Source organism: Arvicanthis niloticus, chromosome 6 (assembly GCF_011762505.2).
Source record: "Arvicanthis niloticus isolate mArvNil1 chromosome 6, mArvNil1.pat.X, whole genome shotgun sequence".
NCBI lineage: Eukaryota > Metazoa > Chordata > Mammalia > Rodentia > Muridae > Arvicanthis > Arvicanthis niloticus.
This window is the reverse complement of record NC_047663.1, coordinates 91,681,726-91,695,002: the sequence shown is the minus strand read 5'-3', so window position 1 is coordinate 91,695,002 and position 13,277 is coordinate 91,681,726.

Here is a 13,277-nt window from a genome sequence, read left to right as displayed (position 1 = left end):
GAAGTAGCTGAGAGCTCCTTCTTGATTTGTAGGCAGTGGGCAGATACACACACACACACACACACACACACTCACACACACACACAGAGAGAGAGAGAGATAGAGAGACAGAGAGAGAACTTGGTGTGGACTTTTGAAACCTCAAAGCCTGTCCTCAGTGACACACCTCCTTCAATGAGGCCACACCTCCTAATCCTTCCCAAACAGTTCCACTACCTGAGGACCTAGCTTTTAAACATATAAGCCTATGGGAGCCATTCTCATTCAAACCACCACATATGTGTACCATGTGCATGCCTGGTGTTCAGGGAGGCCAGAAGAGAGTGTTGGATCTCTTAAAACTGGAGTTACAGATGGTTGTGAGCCACCATGTGGGTGCTGGAAACTGAATTCAGCGTCTTTACAAAAACAGTGATTTCTCTAACACCTCACCATATTTATTTTTTATTTTTTATTTTTGAAACAGGTTTCTCACTGAACCCAGAGCTCACTAATTGGCTTGGAGTCCAGAGGCTCCTGTCTGCACCTCTCAGTGCTGAGATTACAGTTGTGTATCACTACACACCACTTTTGACATGGATCCAAACTCAGGTCCTCATGTTTACACAGAGAACACTACCCACTGAGCTATCTCTCCAGGTTGCTGTTGCATTTTACATTGACACCAGCATGTAGATGCACACCCATAACTATACACCCACACACATAGCCACACACAGACACACACACACATACACACACAATCCACTGAATTTGAGGTGTGGAGACAAGGACACACATGGGAGATACTAGAAATGACACTATGGCTATTCTTTGGTGATAGAATACATACTATTGTCCCTGCAGACATGTGAGTTAAGTTGTCACTGTTCCCAAAGCCTCTGCTACCATGTTCACCAAAGGACAAGACGGCACGAGCAGTTGGTCTGAGAAACTGAGTTCTGAATTCTTCTACATTAGCAAGTACAAGGTCACATGACAGTCTCCCAGGGAAATCCTCAGAGACAGAAAGATGCTTTCAAGATGAGCAGCTATGGTATGGGACATGCTCCAGACTTTCTGATCTACACAGGAGGAAACAAAAGCACAGAGAGGTTTCATGACTCCACCAAAGGCAGCACAGCCTGAAACAGAGGAAAGATTAAACACATCACCTTCATGCAAAGCCAAGATGCCACACAGAGGAGGATCTGCCTACGCAGAGATGGGAAGAAGGTAGGGGCCTCAGAGGGTGGAGCAAGGTCTGGAAAAGCAGGCAAAGAGGTTGCAGGCCCTAGCAATCCCTGCTTCTGCTGTGCATCTAATTATGGGGCTCCAGGTCTGGATTGGGGTTCTCTCCTGGCAGACACAGAAGGGGGCTAGCAGGTCCGTGTGTGATCTGTTCTTCTCCATAAGCCCTGTGATCTTCAAGAGACCTCAGCTGGATCTGGCTGTCCGCAGAACCAGCTGACATTGACTGCAAGCAGACACATTCCAAACGTGGAGGAATGGTAACAGTGTAAGCCTGAGATGAGGCTGGGGAGTGGGGGGTGTCGGGAGTCTAGCTAAAACCTGCTGGAGACTGTAGTGTCCTCAGCAAGTGTTTTCAGTACTTACTGGGGGTGGGACACCTTTGTGCAAGACTTGGGCCTGAAACCTTCCTCAATTCTAGCCTCAAAGCCGCGTGGCACTGGGTGGACCCACTCTTTAAGAAGTGGAGGTGCTTTTACCCTCCCCAACCTGACCCTCACCTCACCTCTGCTCCCTTCCTTTTGGGCTCCATGGGACCTGGAAGGGGTAGGGTCAAGCAACCTGAGCTGCTATCTCTTGAATGCTGGGCTGGGACAGTATCACCACCACACCCCTGTCATCACTCAATCCTGGCCTTCTGAGGCCAGCTGTCCCCAGGCCGGGCCCGCAGACTTGGGGCTCTTGACGCTGCCCATTGCTCTTAGAGTGCATTCCTCTCCGGCTGGAATCTGCACCACGAATAAGACAAACATCTCCAGAGAAGAGTAGGCCAAAGTGGCATGGTGGTGACAGGTGTGGCCCTGAGTCAAGCGAATTTCCCCTCCCCCAGTGAGGTGATCCTGAGCAAGAGGAGGCCCGGGGGCCCAGGTACAGGGTAGGTCTTCAGTTCTGCCTGCCTCTCTCAATGGCTCTGTGGCCCAAGGGCCCTTCCATTCCCGATTCCCAGCCTTGGCACTTTACTATGGGGCACAGCCTTTGCCCTGGTGTCCCCTACAATCTCTGCTCCAACAGTTGGCCTGCGGGCAGGCAGCTGGGCCTTGTAGCAGGCAACCCTCATGCACCCGTCTGTGACTTGGTCTATCTCTCCGTTCTAGACCCAGAGAAAACCCGCTTCGGAACCTTCATGGCAGATGGGTATAGAGGCTCAGGTCTGTCTTCCCAGCATTTAGGAGGCAGAGGCAGAGGGATTGTGAGTTCCAGGCCCATCTACCTACACAGTAAAATTCTAACTCAAAAAAAGGAAAAAGAAACAGGAGAGACCGGGAGAGGGAGGGGAGAAGGGAGGGGGGAGGGAGAGTCTTTCATTGTGGTTGGCTGTTGTAGTGGCACCTTCGTTGGGATTGGCTGTTGAACTGGTGGTTGAGGCGCCGTGATTGCTGTTACCTAGTAGGGAAGAACTACTTCAGGAAGACGTGGAATTAAATACTGACAGATGGTCTCGAGCCCTTCCCTACAAATGATCTAACAAACTGCTCTACAGAACTTTCCAACAGGAAGCAGTTTCCAGAGCTGTATGGAGCAGTCCTGGCCACTGCCTTTGCCTCTTTTTGTCTCCCAGACCTTGACAAGTACTGGGAACTTAACCAGAGCTTCCTCCTAGGGTCAAAGTATGGGTGTGTCCCTTTTGAAGTCCTGGGAATCCCAAGCATGATTCAGTGAAGCCAAGGCGCCTGGACTGGTACACAGAGGGGATGTTCCAGAAGAGAACTGTCTCCTTTCCAGTCACCCTACCCAGAGTGCTCCATGCTGCAGACAGACAGATCTGTGTCTTTCCACAGTCAGAGAGAGTATTGAATTGAGGCAGAGACCGGAAGCTCCTGCAGGTGAGAGTGTCCCTCGGGCTGTGACTCATTGGTAAAGTGCTTGCCTAGTGTGCATGACGCTCACTCAATTCCATCCCTAGTGGACCATGAACTGGCTGTAGTAGCACACATCTGAAATCCCAGTGCCCAGGAAGCAGAGGCAAAAGGATCATAAATTCAATGTTATCCTTTGATTTAAATTGTGTTTGAGGTCAGCCTGGACTACACAAAACCCTGTCTTTATTTTTTTTTATTATTTATTTATTTTATTTTTTATTTTTATATTTATTTATTTATTTTATTTTTTATTTTTATATTTATTTTTTTATTTTATTTTATTTTTTTGTTTTTCGAGACAGGGTTTCTCTGTGTAGTTCTGGCTGTCCTGGAACTCACTCTGTAGACCAGGCTGGCCTCGAACTCAGAAATCTGCCTGCCTCTGCCTCCCAAGTGCTGGGATTAAAGGCGTGCCCCACCACCGCCCGGCTAAACCCTGTCTTTAAAAAAAAAAAAATATATCAAATCAAAACTCAAAAAGAGTCACTGAGTGGTTAAAGATAGTGTTGAGTCCAGTTGAGCTGAGGAGGCTCACAGAGCTGAACTACAAAGGCGCAGGACAGCTGAGAGAAGGTGCAGGCCCAGCTCTAGATGGGCCCTGGACAGACAGAGGCAATTCAAGCAGAGGGATTTAGCTGAACTGAAGCCCCAGGGGGAGTAGACTGTATTACTTGGTGTGTGTGTGTGTGTGTGTGTGTGTGTGTGTGTGTGTGTGTGTGTGTTGACAGGTCCCTGGGACCATTGTCATCGGTGTGAATGACAGCCTCGTTACTACTTCATAACTGTAATTTTGCTACTGTTATGAATCGTAATGTAATATCTGTGGTTTCCAATACTCATTCATGGGTAACCAGGCTTTGGCTTTTTTGGTTTTTTTGTTTGGGGGGATTTTTAACTTCTCTAGGTAGATGGAGGACTTTGGTTTGGAGATCTGAGGGTGAAGACCCCACAGCCTTCTTCAGCTATTACTAGTGCATAGATGGCTGCATAACAAGTCCCCGCAGACAGCAGCATTCTACAGCACTGGTGTTACCTCACAACCGTGAAGGCCTCAAGTCTGAGTGCTGTGCCTGGGTGGCTTCAGCTCTTTCTTCACAAGGCTTCTCAGGGTGTCACTGGGCTGTCCTCTGATCCCTTGGATCTGGGGGTAGAATCTGCTTCCAAACACGGCCATTAGAACCTAGACTGATGGCACAGGTTCCTCATCCCTGCCTAGAGCCTAGACTGATGGCAGAGGCTCATCATCCCTGCCTAGAGCCTAGACTGATGGCAGAGGCTCACCATCCCTGCCTCTGGGAAGTGGGAGGATGGCAAATTCAAGCCTTGCCAGGACTGCAGCATAAATTCAAAGCCAGACTGGACAACTTAATGAGACTCTAAAGATAAAGTCACAAAAGAGGGCTGGGGCTGCAGGTCAGTGGGGGAGCATTTGCTTAGCGCATGCAAACCCCTGGGTTCAATTCCCACTGTTAAAAAAACAAACAAAAAAAAAAACCAAAACAACAACAAAAACCCCAATCATCTGACTGTTGGAAGGTTCCACATTCACTACAGTTACCTGCTTCCTCACTTGCTCTCAGTGGGAGCCACTCTCTGTCCCTGGAACCTTCTAGAATTCCTTCTCTTGTGGGCCTGCCATCTTCAGAGTCCTTCTCCATTCTCATATTCTCTCTTTCTATCTCCCCCCTTTCTCTCCTTCCTTCCTTCCCTCCCTCCATACCTCTCTCTCTCTCCCTCTCCCCTTCTCCCTTCCTTTCTCTCTATGTATATGTTCACATATGTAGCCCAGGATAGCCTCCAGCTCTCAGTTCTCTTACCTCAGCCTCAGGAATATCGTGTAATACCTCAGCATTACATAGCCACCATGCCTAACCCCCTGTGTTCTGCTGAGCCTGTATTTCACTTCTTCTCTTCATCAACCAGAGAAGACATTATCTTCCCCTAGTCCCAGCTATACTGACTCAATTGATACATAAAATAGTTCACGTTTTATCCTATATTTTGAATTGCATGTATATATTGGAATAGCAAAGTCTAGCTGTGAACTTTCGCAGAGTCACTGATTTTCGTGGAAATGGTTACCTCTACTCCCTCAGCATGTGGCAGGAATTTACTGTACTGAGGCAGGGCTGTGGCTCAGGCCTGTAGTCTCGACTGAGACAGAAGGATTGGAAGGTCTGTGCTTGCCTGGACTACAGAAGGAACTCAAGGCCAGGGCAAGCATTGTGTTGAGACCTCTGCAAAGTGGAAATTTCTGCTTTCTTTGGAAACTCAGTTGTGTTATATGATGTTTTGCTGGGGCAGACAGGTGAAAGGATGTCTTGCTGAAGCAGACACATGAGAGGACTCGTGATGTTTACAAAGAATAAACATGCCCCACAGACAGCGGGAGGAGGTTGTGGCGTTGGTTCGCCTTGCTCTGCCTTGCCGATCTTTGCTGTGACTCACCAGAGAACTTCTCGTGATGTTTCAGCGGCTTCTTGCTGCTTCTGAGGACTCTGGCCGATTGTGGGAGACTTGTGGTTTCTTCTGGATAGAACTGCTGTTGCTGATTCGTGAGCAGTGATTGACTAGTGAACCAGACTGCTGAGAACTATTTCTAAACAGGTCCACAACCCCGTTTCCTATTAACCTTTCTTTTCCACTACCTCTGTGGGGATGGTAGACCAGAAGGGAGGTTGAAGCATCAAAGAACCCTTATTAAAGTAGGTTTTGAAAAATCTAAGCCTACACCCCTCCCAAAGTTAAAAAAAAAAAAAAAAAAAAGGTGGTGACAAGATCTAGCAGCGCTCTCACCTAGGGCATGCAAGCCCCCAGGCTCAGTCTCCAGCACACAGCAGGGAAGATGTAAATTAAAGAAAGAGAGAAGGGGAGAAAGAAAGAGGAGCGAGAAGAGAGGGCAAAGAACGGTTTGCCTTAACTAGTTGCTGCTCTGTACCACTGCTCTCCTGTTTGTTTTTAAGACAGTGGCTGATCTAGTCCAGGCTGCCCTTGAGCTCACAGTGGATGAGCTAACCAAGGATGGCCTTGAATTTCTGATTCTCCTGCCTCTACCTCCAGAGTGCAGGGTTTACAAATGTATGCCCCATGCAGTTTCTGCAGTGCTGGCGATGGAATCCAGGGCTTTGTACATGCCAGACCAGTACTCTACCAACTGAGGCCCATTCCCAGGTCTGGTACCAAACATCTCTCAACCTTATTTTTCCTGTCTCTATGTACCCGTGACTAAAAGATCCCCAACCATCCTCCCGTCTAACCACCTCTGGTTCCTGCTCTCTGCCTTCTGATAAAACATCCTGCTCTAGAGCCACACCTTCACCCCACCTGCAAGCTCCACCCACTCCAGGGATTATACAGGGTGTCAGTGGGAGTGAGAAGCATCTTCTTACAGTTCCACCTCTGCAGCCAGTAGCTGTGCTCCTATGTTCACACTGCTCAGTCTGATACCTCCCCACCAGGGCTGAGCTAGCCTGGGAATCTGAGATTATAACTTTGGACTCTGCATATCCAGTAGCTAGTCACAAGACCCTAGACAAAATTACTTCCTTTTTTCTAGGTCTCAGTTTCCCTATTTGCACATCTAGGAGACTGGAGTATGGGAGTTTCTCTACTGTGGTCACCTTTGCATGCTTCAGGAAAATGTAGCAGGAAGCCTTAGAAGCTAGGCTACAATACTGGGGGGTGGGGTCTGGGCAGGGTGTACCCCAGAGCCATCCAGGTGTCTGACAACTGTGAGACTGGAAACTTCCTAAAGTAGCCAGGCAGGATTGTGGCAGTCATTAGGGCCATCAGGGAGATGGTTTCTAAGGTCCCAACCCAGCTCTTCTCCCCAGGGCCTGATGGTAGTGGCCAGAAGTGACAGACACTTCAGCAGATGTATTTTTTTCTCAACATCTCCCAACCCAAGTGCTACCAATGTGCAGCCAGAGAGTTAAAATTCCCAACTCCTGTAGATTGGGGACAAGAAAGTACCAAGAGGAAGCCAGGCATGGTGATGCATGCTATGCATGCTCGTAATTCCAGCAAATTGAAGGCTGAGACAAGAGGATTGCTATGGATTTGAAGCTAGCCTGGGCTACCATCCATGGTGGAAAAAAAGGAAGAGGATGAAAGAAGAAGAGGAGGAAGAGGAGGAGGAAGAGGGGATAGTTATGCACACATTTGTAATCTGACCATGTGATAGGGGACAGGAGACTTAAAAGATCAAGATAATCCTTGGTTATAGAGTGAGTTCAATGCCAGTCTGAGCTGCATGAGGTGTGTGTGTATGTGTGTGTGTGTTCGAGCACGCATACGCAGGTGCCCTTACCTGTGTACATATGAATGGCGGCCAGAGATTGACATTAGGGTGTCTTCTCGATCACTTCCCCTTACTTGTTTGAGATCTGGACTTTTTGGCTAGACCGGCTGACTCTCCAGTTCTGGACACCTGCCTTCTGTGGATGGGTTTCACCTCCACCACCACCATCACCCCGACACTGCTGAGGTTACAGGTGTACATAGCCACGCTTTCCTCCTTATAAGGGGTCTGGTGCAGTCTGGCATACTGAGGGTTTGTGCCTAAGCCCCACTGGACCAGGGAGGGAAGCATCCAGTGTCCGAGTGTCTCTGTGGCAGAAACCAGACCTGTGTGGCCCCTGAATGCCCCCTGGAATCTCAGGCCCGGATCATGCGCTGTGCCCCCAGCACAGCCCGTTTGATGCTCAGCTGTGCTCGCCCTGCACAGTTTCCTTCCAAACAAACAGCTTCCCCTTTACAGGGGTTATCAGGGCCGGATTTCTGTCCCGGGTCCTCCCCGGAGGTGGGACAGGGGCCAGCCAGTGGGGTTTAGGCAGGGCTCTGGCAGGGCTGGCGAGGCCCGGATGGTCTTGGCCTGGAGTTCCGGGTAGGGCAGCTTGGGCTGCAGTTATCTGCCCAGAACCACTGCATTTTGAGGAGCTCTGGAGCCACTGCTGGCCAGTGAGCCGGGCTCTGCCACTCAGGTTATCAGGTTATCTTGCCTACATGCTCTCTGGGTACCCCAGGTCTTTCCTCATCTGAGTCTGGCTGAGCTTGGTAGTGTTTGTTGAATGAATGAATGAATGAATGAATGAACAAAAGAAATGGACAGATCACCTTAACAACAATGGATGGCACTGCAGCAGTTCTGAAATTACGTGTCACTATTCTGAACATGATATGTGACAATTGTAATTGTTCCTAAATGCTTCTATTCTATTCTAAATGTTTCATGGTTGTAGACCTAATTGTGAGCTAGTTAGGAGTATTCCCATTTTACAGGTGAGCAAGTGAAGGCACAGAGAGGTTAAATTACTGGTGTAAGTGCACACATTCTATCCACAGCTTCCTGTGTGGGAGGAGCAGGGTCTTAGGCTCACTGCTTAGTTGAGTGGGAAGAGAAGATAAAGGCTGTTCCATTCTATTAAGTTGTGCCGCACCCACATGAGGGCAGTGAGGCTGGGGAGAGACAAAGTGTCCCTCAGAAACTGTAGGTTCCTAGCCTGTCTCAGTTTCCCCTGTCCTAGCATAACAGGGTAACAGGATGGGGTTGTGATTCTCCCGAGGGACAAATGGGTGACATCAACAAATGTCCCAGAAAAGTTTGTGGTGTGTAGGAGGGGCAATGGCTGAGAGTGGGCCCTGACACCAGGAGGGTAGACCCAGGAGACCGTGGTGAACCGCAACCATCCATGGACTTGTCACCTTCCTGTGCAGCCTGTCTTTCTCTGGAGCCCAGTCTCATTTGAGGACTACCCTTTGCAGATCTGGGAGTCCATCCAGCGGGGTCTGTTGTCTCCCAACTTCTCTCCAAAATAGATGGACTCTCCAGACAGTTCCAAGAAACTAGCCGAGAGAGAAGAACATATCCCGACATTGCCACCCCCCACCTCCTGCTCCCCACCCCCACCACACCAGAGGCCTACAAGGCACTGTGGCTGGCAGGGCTGAGAGCCCACTGTGCTATGTGACTGTCGGTGGTGGAGGGCATTCCCTCCAGGCTGCTTTTCCTTTCTCTCCATTACTAGCCCTTTCTGCCATTCTCAGGTTTTGTTCTGTACAAGGCAGAACATTTCCTACCCCAGGACATTTGCACATGTTACTCTGATAGCTGGAGCAGGCAGAAGTCCCATCCTGTGGTTGCTTCTTGACATTGCAGATTGCACGTGTCCTAGAACACCTCTGTACATCAGGACAACCACAGCTTCAGCTGCATTTCACTTAAGTCAGTTCAGCTTAGTTTGTTGAATGACTTAAAAAAAAAATATGTTGGCTGGCTGGGTGTGGTGGCACACACAGGAGACAGAAGCAGGAGGATTTCTGTGAGCTCTAAGCCAGTCTAGTCTACATAGTGAGATCCTGTCTCAAAAAGAAATTACATCTTTTGTGTGTGGTAGGTGTGTACACCATGGCCTATGCGAAGGTCAGAGGAATTTATAGGACTCAGTTCTCTCTTCCTACCATGTGGCTCCTGGGGGGATCAAACTCAGGGCATCAGGCTTGGCAGCAAAAATCTTTACCCATGGAGCCATCTTACCGGCTATGTTGATTGACCCATCTTGTTTGACATTGTCCTATTAGGGTCACTATTGCTGTGGTGAAACTCCAAAGTAACCTGGGGAGGAAAGGGGTTATTTGGCTTAAGCTTCTACGTCACTCACTGTTCATCATCAAAGGAGGTCAGGACAAGAACTCAAATTGAGCAGGACAGGAACCTGGAGGCAGGAGCTGATACAGAGGCCATGGGAGGTGCTGCTTACTGGCTTGCTCCTCATGGCTCACTCAGCCTGCTTTCTTATAGAACCCAGGACCACCAGCCCAGCGATAGAACCACCCATAATGGGCTGGGCCCTCTCCCATCAATCACTAATAAAGAAAATGCCCTACAGGCTTACCTACAGCTCCATTTTATAGAGACATTTCCTCAGTTGAAGTTCCCTTTTGTCAGCTTTGTCAGGGTGACATAAAATTGTCCAGCACAGACATAGACCCCTGAGATTCTTTCTGTGAGAGCTTTGCCTTCTGTCATCTCCTAGGGCTGGGCAGAGTTCCTGACATTTGGCTGATATGAGGGTGGGACATTTGTATGAGTGAATGAAAGGATGGTGGAGCCTGCAGAGAATCTTTCAATAGAGTTTGTCAGAGTGGCAGCGAGGGAGACAGGCCTTCTGAGACAGTTCACTGAAGCCCCTCACAGCAAGTGTACTTGGGCTCTGGGGTGACTTCCCCCAGTTTTGAGTGAGGGAAGGCCCTGATCAGCATGCTTTATCCTGCACAGTGCTTTCAGAATGGACAGCCTGTGCTTCTCTTTCTGAGGTGCACAGAGCACCCCCATGAGTGGACAAATGTGCCCTTCTTTGCAGTTCTGAACCTGGAGGCCCTGGGAGGAGGATGGGGAGGGCAGGGAGTGGCAACCCAGGTATCAGACAAGCTGGGTCGTGCCCGTCCACTTGGATCTGGCTGACACGTGGGTGGTGTAGCCTGACTGGTTAGGTGAGTGTAGGGTGTGGCTGGTGAGAGTAGAAGCCATCGAGCTGTGACACTCACACTCTGCAGATGGGGGCCTCAGTGCTGACACTGCCTCATCCCGGTCTCCAGTTCTTATCAGTGCTGACTCTGGGGTTGGGATCATCCACTCCTGAGCCCCCACAGAACCCTGGCATCCTTCCAAGCCCCGAGGAGGTGCCAGGAACAAGGTCACTCCTTGAGGATTTCCCAACAGTGTTATCCTCTGGGTAGAGGGTGAGGTCAGTGTGCAGGGCTAGGTGGGCAGAAGCTTGGTCAAGAAATGGGCCTAGAGGAGATAAGGAGAGGATCCCCAACAGATGGTGAGAGCTGGGTGAAGTCATTAGGGATGTGGGGACCACAGTCTGTGAACTGTCTCTTACTATCCATTTGCTTAGCCTGTCTGAGTTCTGGTTCCCTCAGATCATGGTATCTACCTCCTAGTGTTGTGAGGATAAGAACCCGGCCTGTAGGTACTTACTATCTAGTAGGTGTTCAAACTTTCTTCATGAGGGGGAGGAGCTGAGGGGCAGTGTGGGGGGCAGTGTGCTTGCCAAGTTTCACTTTCCTAGAAAATGCACAAGATGGTGGAGCAGCGAGATGCCTCAGTAGATAAAAGCACTTGCCAGCAAGCCTGAGACCTGAGTTCAATTCCCAGGACCCCACATGGTGGAAGGATCCAACCTTATTTCTTCAAGATGTCTTCTGACCTCCCTCATAGATAAATCCAGTAAAATAAGAGAAGAATAAAAAGGGAAAAGCACAGCTGGGCCAGTCTCCTCTAGACCAGTGGTCTGTTAAGCTGTTACGCTAATTTAAAACCTGATGGAGAATGGCCTCAGCAGGCCAGGTATGGCGGCCATGCTGCTAATCCCAACACTTGGGAAGCAGAGGCATGTGAATATCTGTGAGCTTAAGGCTAGCCTTATCTACACAGTGTGTTCCAGGCCAGCCAGGGCTACATAGTGAGACCCTGTTTCAAAATAAATAAGTCAAGCTGTGAGAATGTTTCTAGCTAAGGTATTAATAATGGCTGCCTAGCAGCTAACAGAACATCAGTAGCTTGAAAAGCCAAAGGAACACTTTTTTGTAAAGAGTAAAGGGGGAAGCGGATACAGTATGAGAAGGAAGTGAGTCCCCTATGTCTCCTAACAACCCTTTCACTCACCCTTGGTTATATTAGATGGACCACTATGGGACACACCCTGAAAGAGAGGAGGTGGAAATTAAAGAAACCCCTAACATCCCCTTGGGGATCGATCATTAGACTCTCTTTGACCTCTGCAGAAGGACAGGGTCAACAGAGGCTCTGTGTGGGAGGAGGCCTCAAGGTTCCTGGCTCATTTCTCTGTGGTTTTTGCCTTGTGTCGTATGATGTTTCTAGAAGAGGACCCTTGAATATGCCCATCTCAGTACCATCTTCAAGGTCACTGTCTATGCTTCTGTGTGTGAGCCTATGCATGTGCATGTGTGTGCATGTGCATGTGTGTGCTCATATGTCTGGAGGCCAGAGGTTCACTTCAGGGGTCTTCCTGATCACTTTCTATCCTATCTATTGAGATGAGGTCTTAGCTGAACCCAGGTCTGTCTGTCTCTCTCTCTCTCTCTCTCTCTCTCTCTCTCTCTCTCTCTCTCTCTCTCTGTCTCTGATTGGCTGTTCTGGGGCTCTCTCTGCTCTGGAGTCTGGAAGGTTTCAAAAGACTTGAGCCATTCCCAGTGTGCTCTCTGCCTCCTGCTTGCAGATGAAGATGTGAGTTCTCAGCTCTTCTTTTTTTTTGGTTTTTCGAGACAGGGTTTCTCTGTGTAGTCCTGGCTGTCCTGGAACTCACTCTGTAGACCAGGCTGGCCTCGAACTCAGATATCCACCTGCCTCTGCCTCCCAAGTGCTGGGATTAAATGCATGCACCACCACTGCCCGGCTCTCAGCTCTTCTTGCTGCCAGGTTCTGCTCCATCATCATGGATTCTAATCCTCTGGGACTGTGACCCAATTAAATGCTTTCTTTTATAAGTTGCCTTGTGGTGGTGTCACAGCAGTAGAGAAATGACTAAGACCTAGAGCTATGGTTATGTACTGCCACTGCTTTGTGCAGTGCCGAGGATTGAACCTGGGTCTCTCTACCAGATGAACTCTTCCTCAGGCCTGTAGTATTGTTAGACCATAACCACCTCCTTCCTTCATAGCTGATTCTTGGTTTTACCTCAACAACAAAACAAAGCTACCTCTGTAATCCCCATACTCAGGAGACTGGGAGTTCAAAGTCAACCTGGCTAAGCAGTAAATTCAAAGCCAACCTGGGCTACACAGCTAGACCTTGTCTCAAAACAAAACTAACAAACAAAACAAGGTAGTCGAGTGTAAACAAAAATCCCAGCACTCTGGAGGTGGGGGCAGAATAATCAGGATTCAAGGTCATCCTGAGATACATCCCAACTTTAAGACTAGCCTGGACTACTTAAGACCTCATCTCAAAATACCACCCTGAACCAAGAAGAACCAAAGCAAAGCAGCCCCTTTCTTTAAAATATGATTTATATCATTTTAAAAGAGATTTTATTTTGTTTTGGTGTGTGTGTGTATTTGTATCTCTCGAACTTGTATTGTGTGCAGTGCCCATAGATTGGGGGTTGGGGTGGGGGAAGCTCCAGCCTCTGGAGCTGGAGTTCTATGTAGTTGTGAGCCACC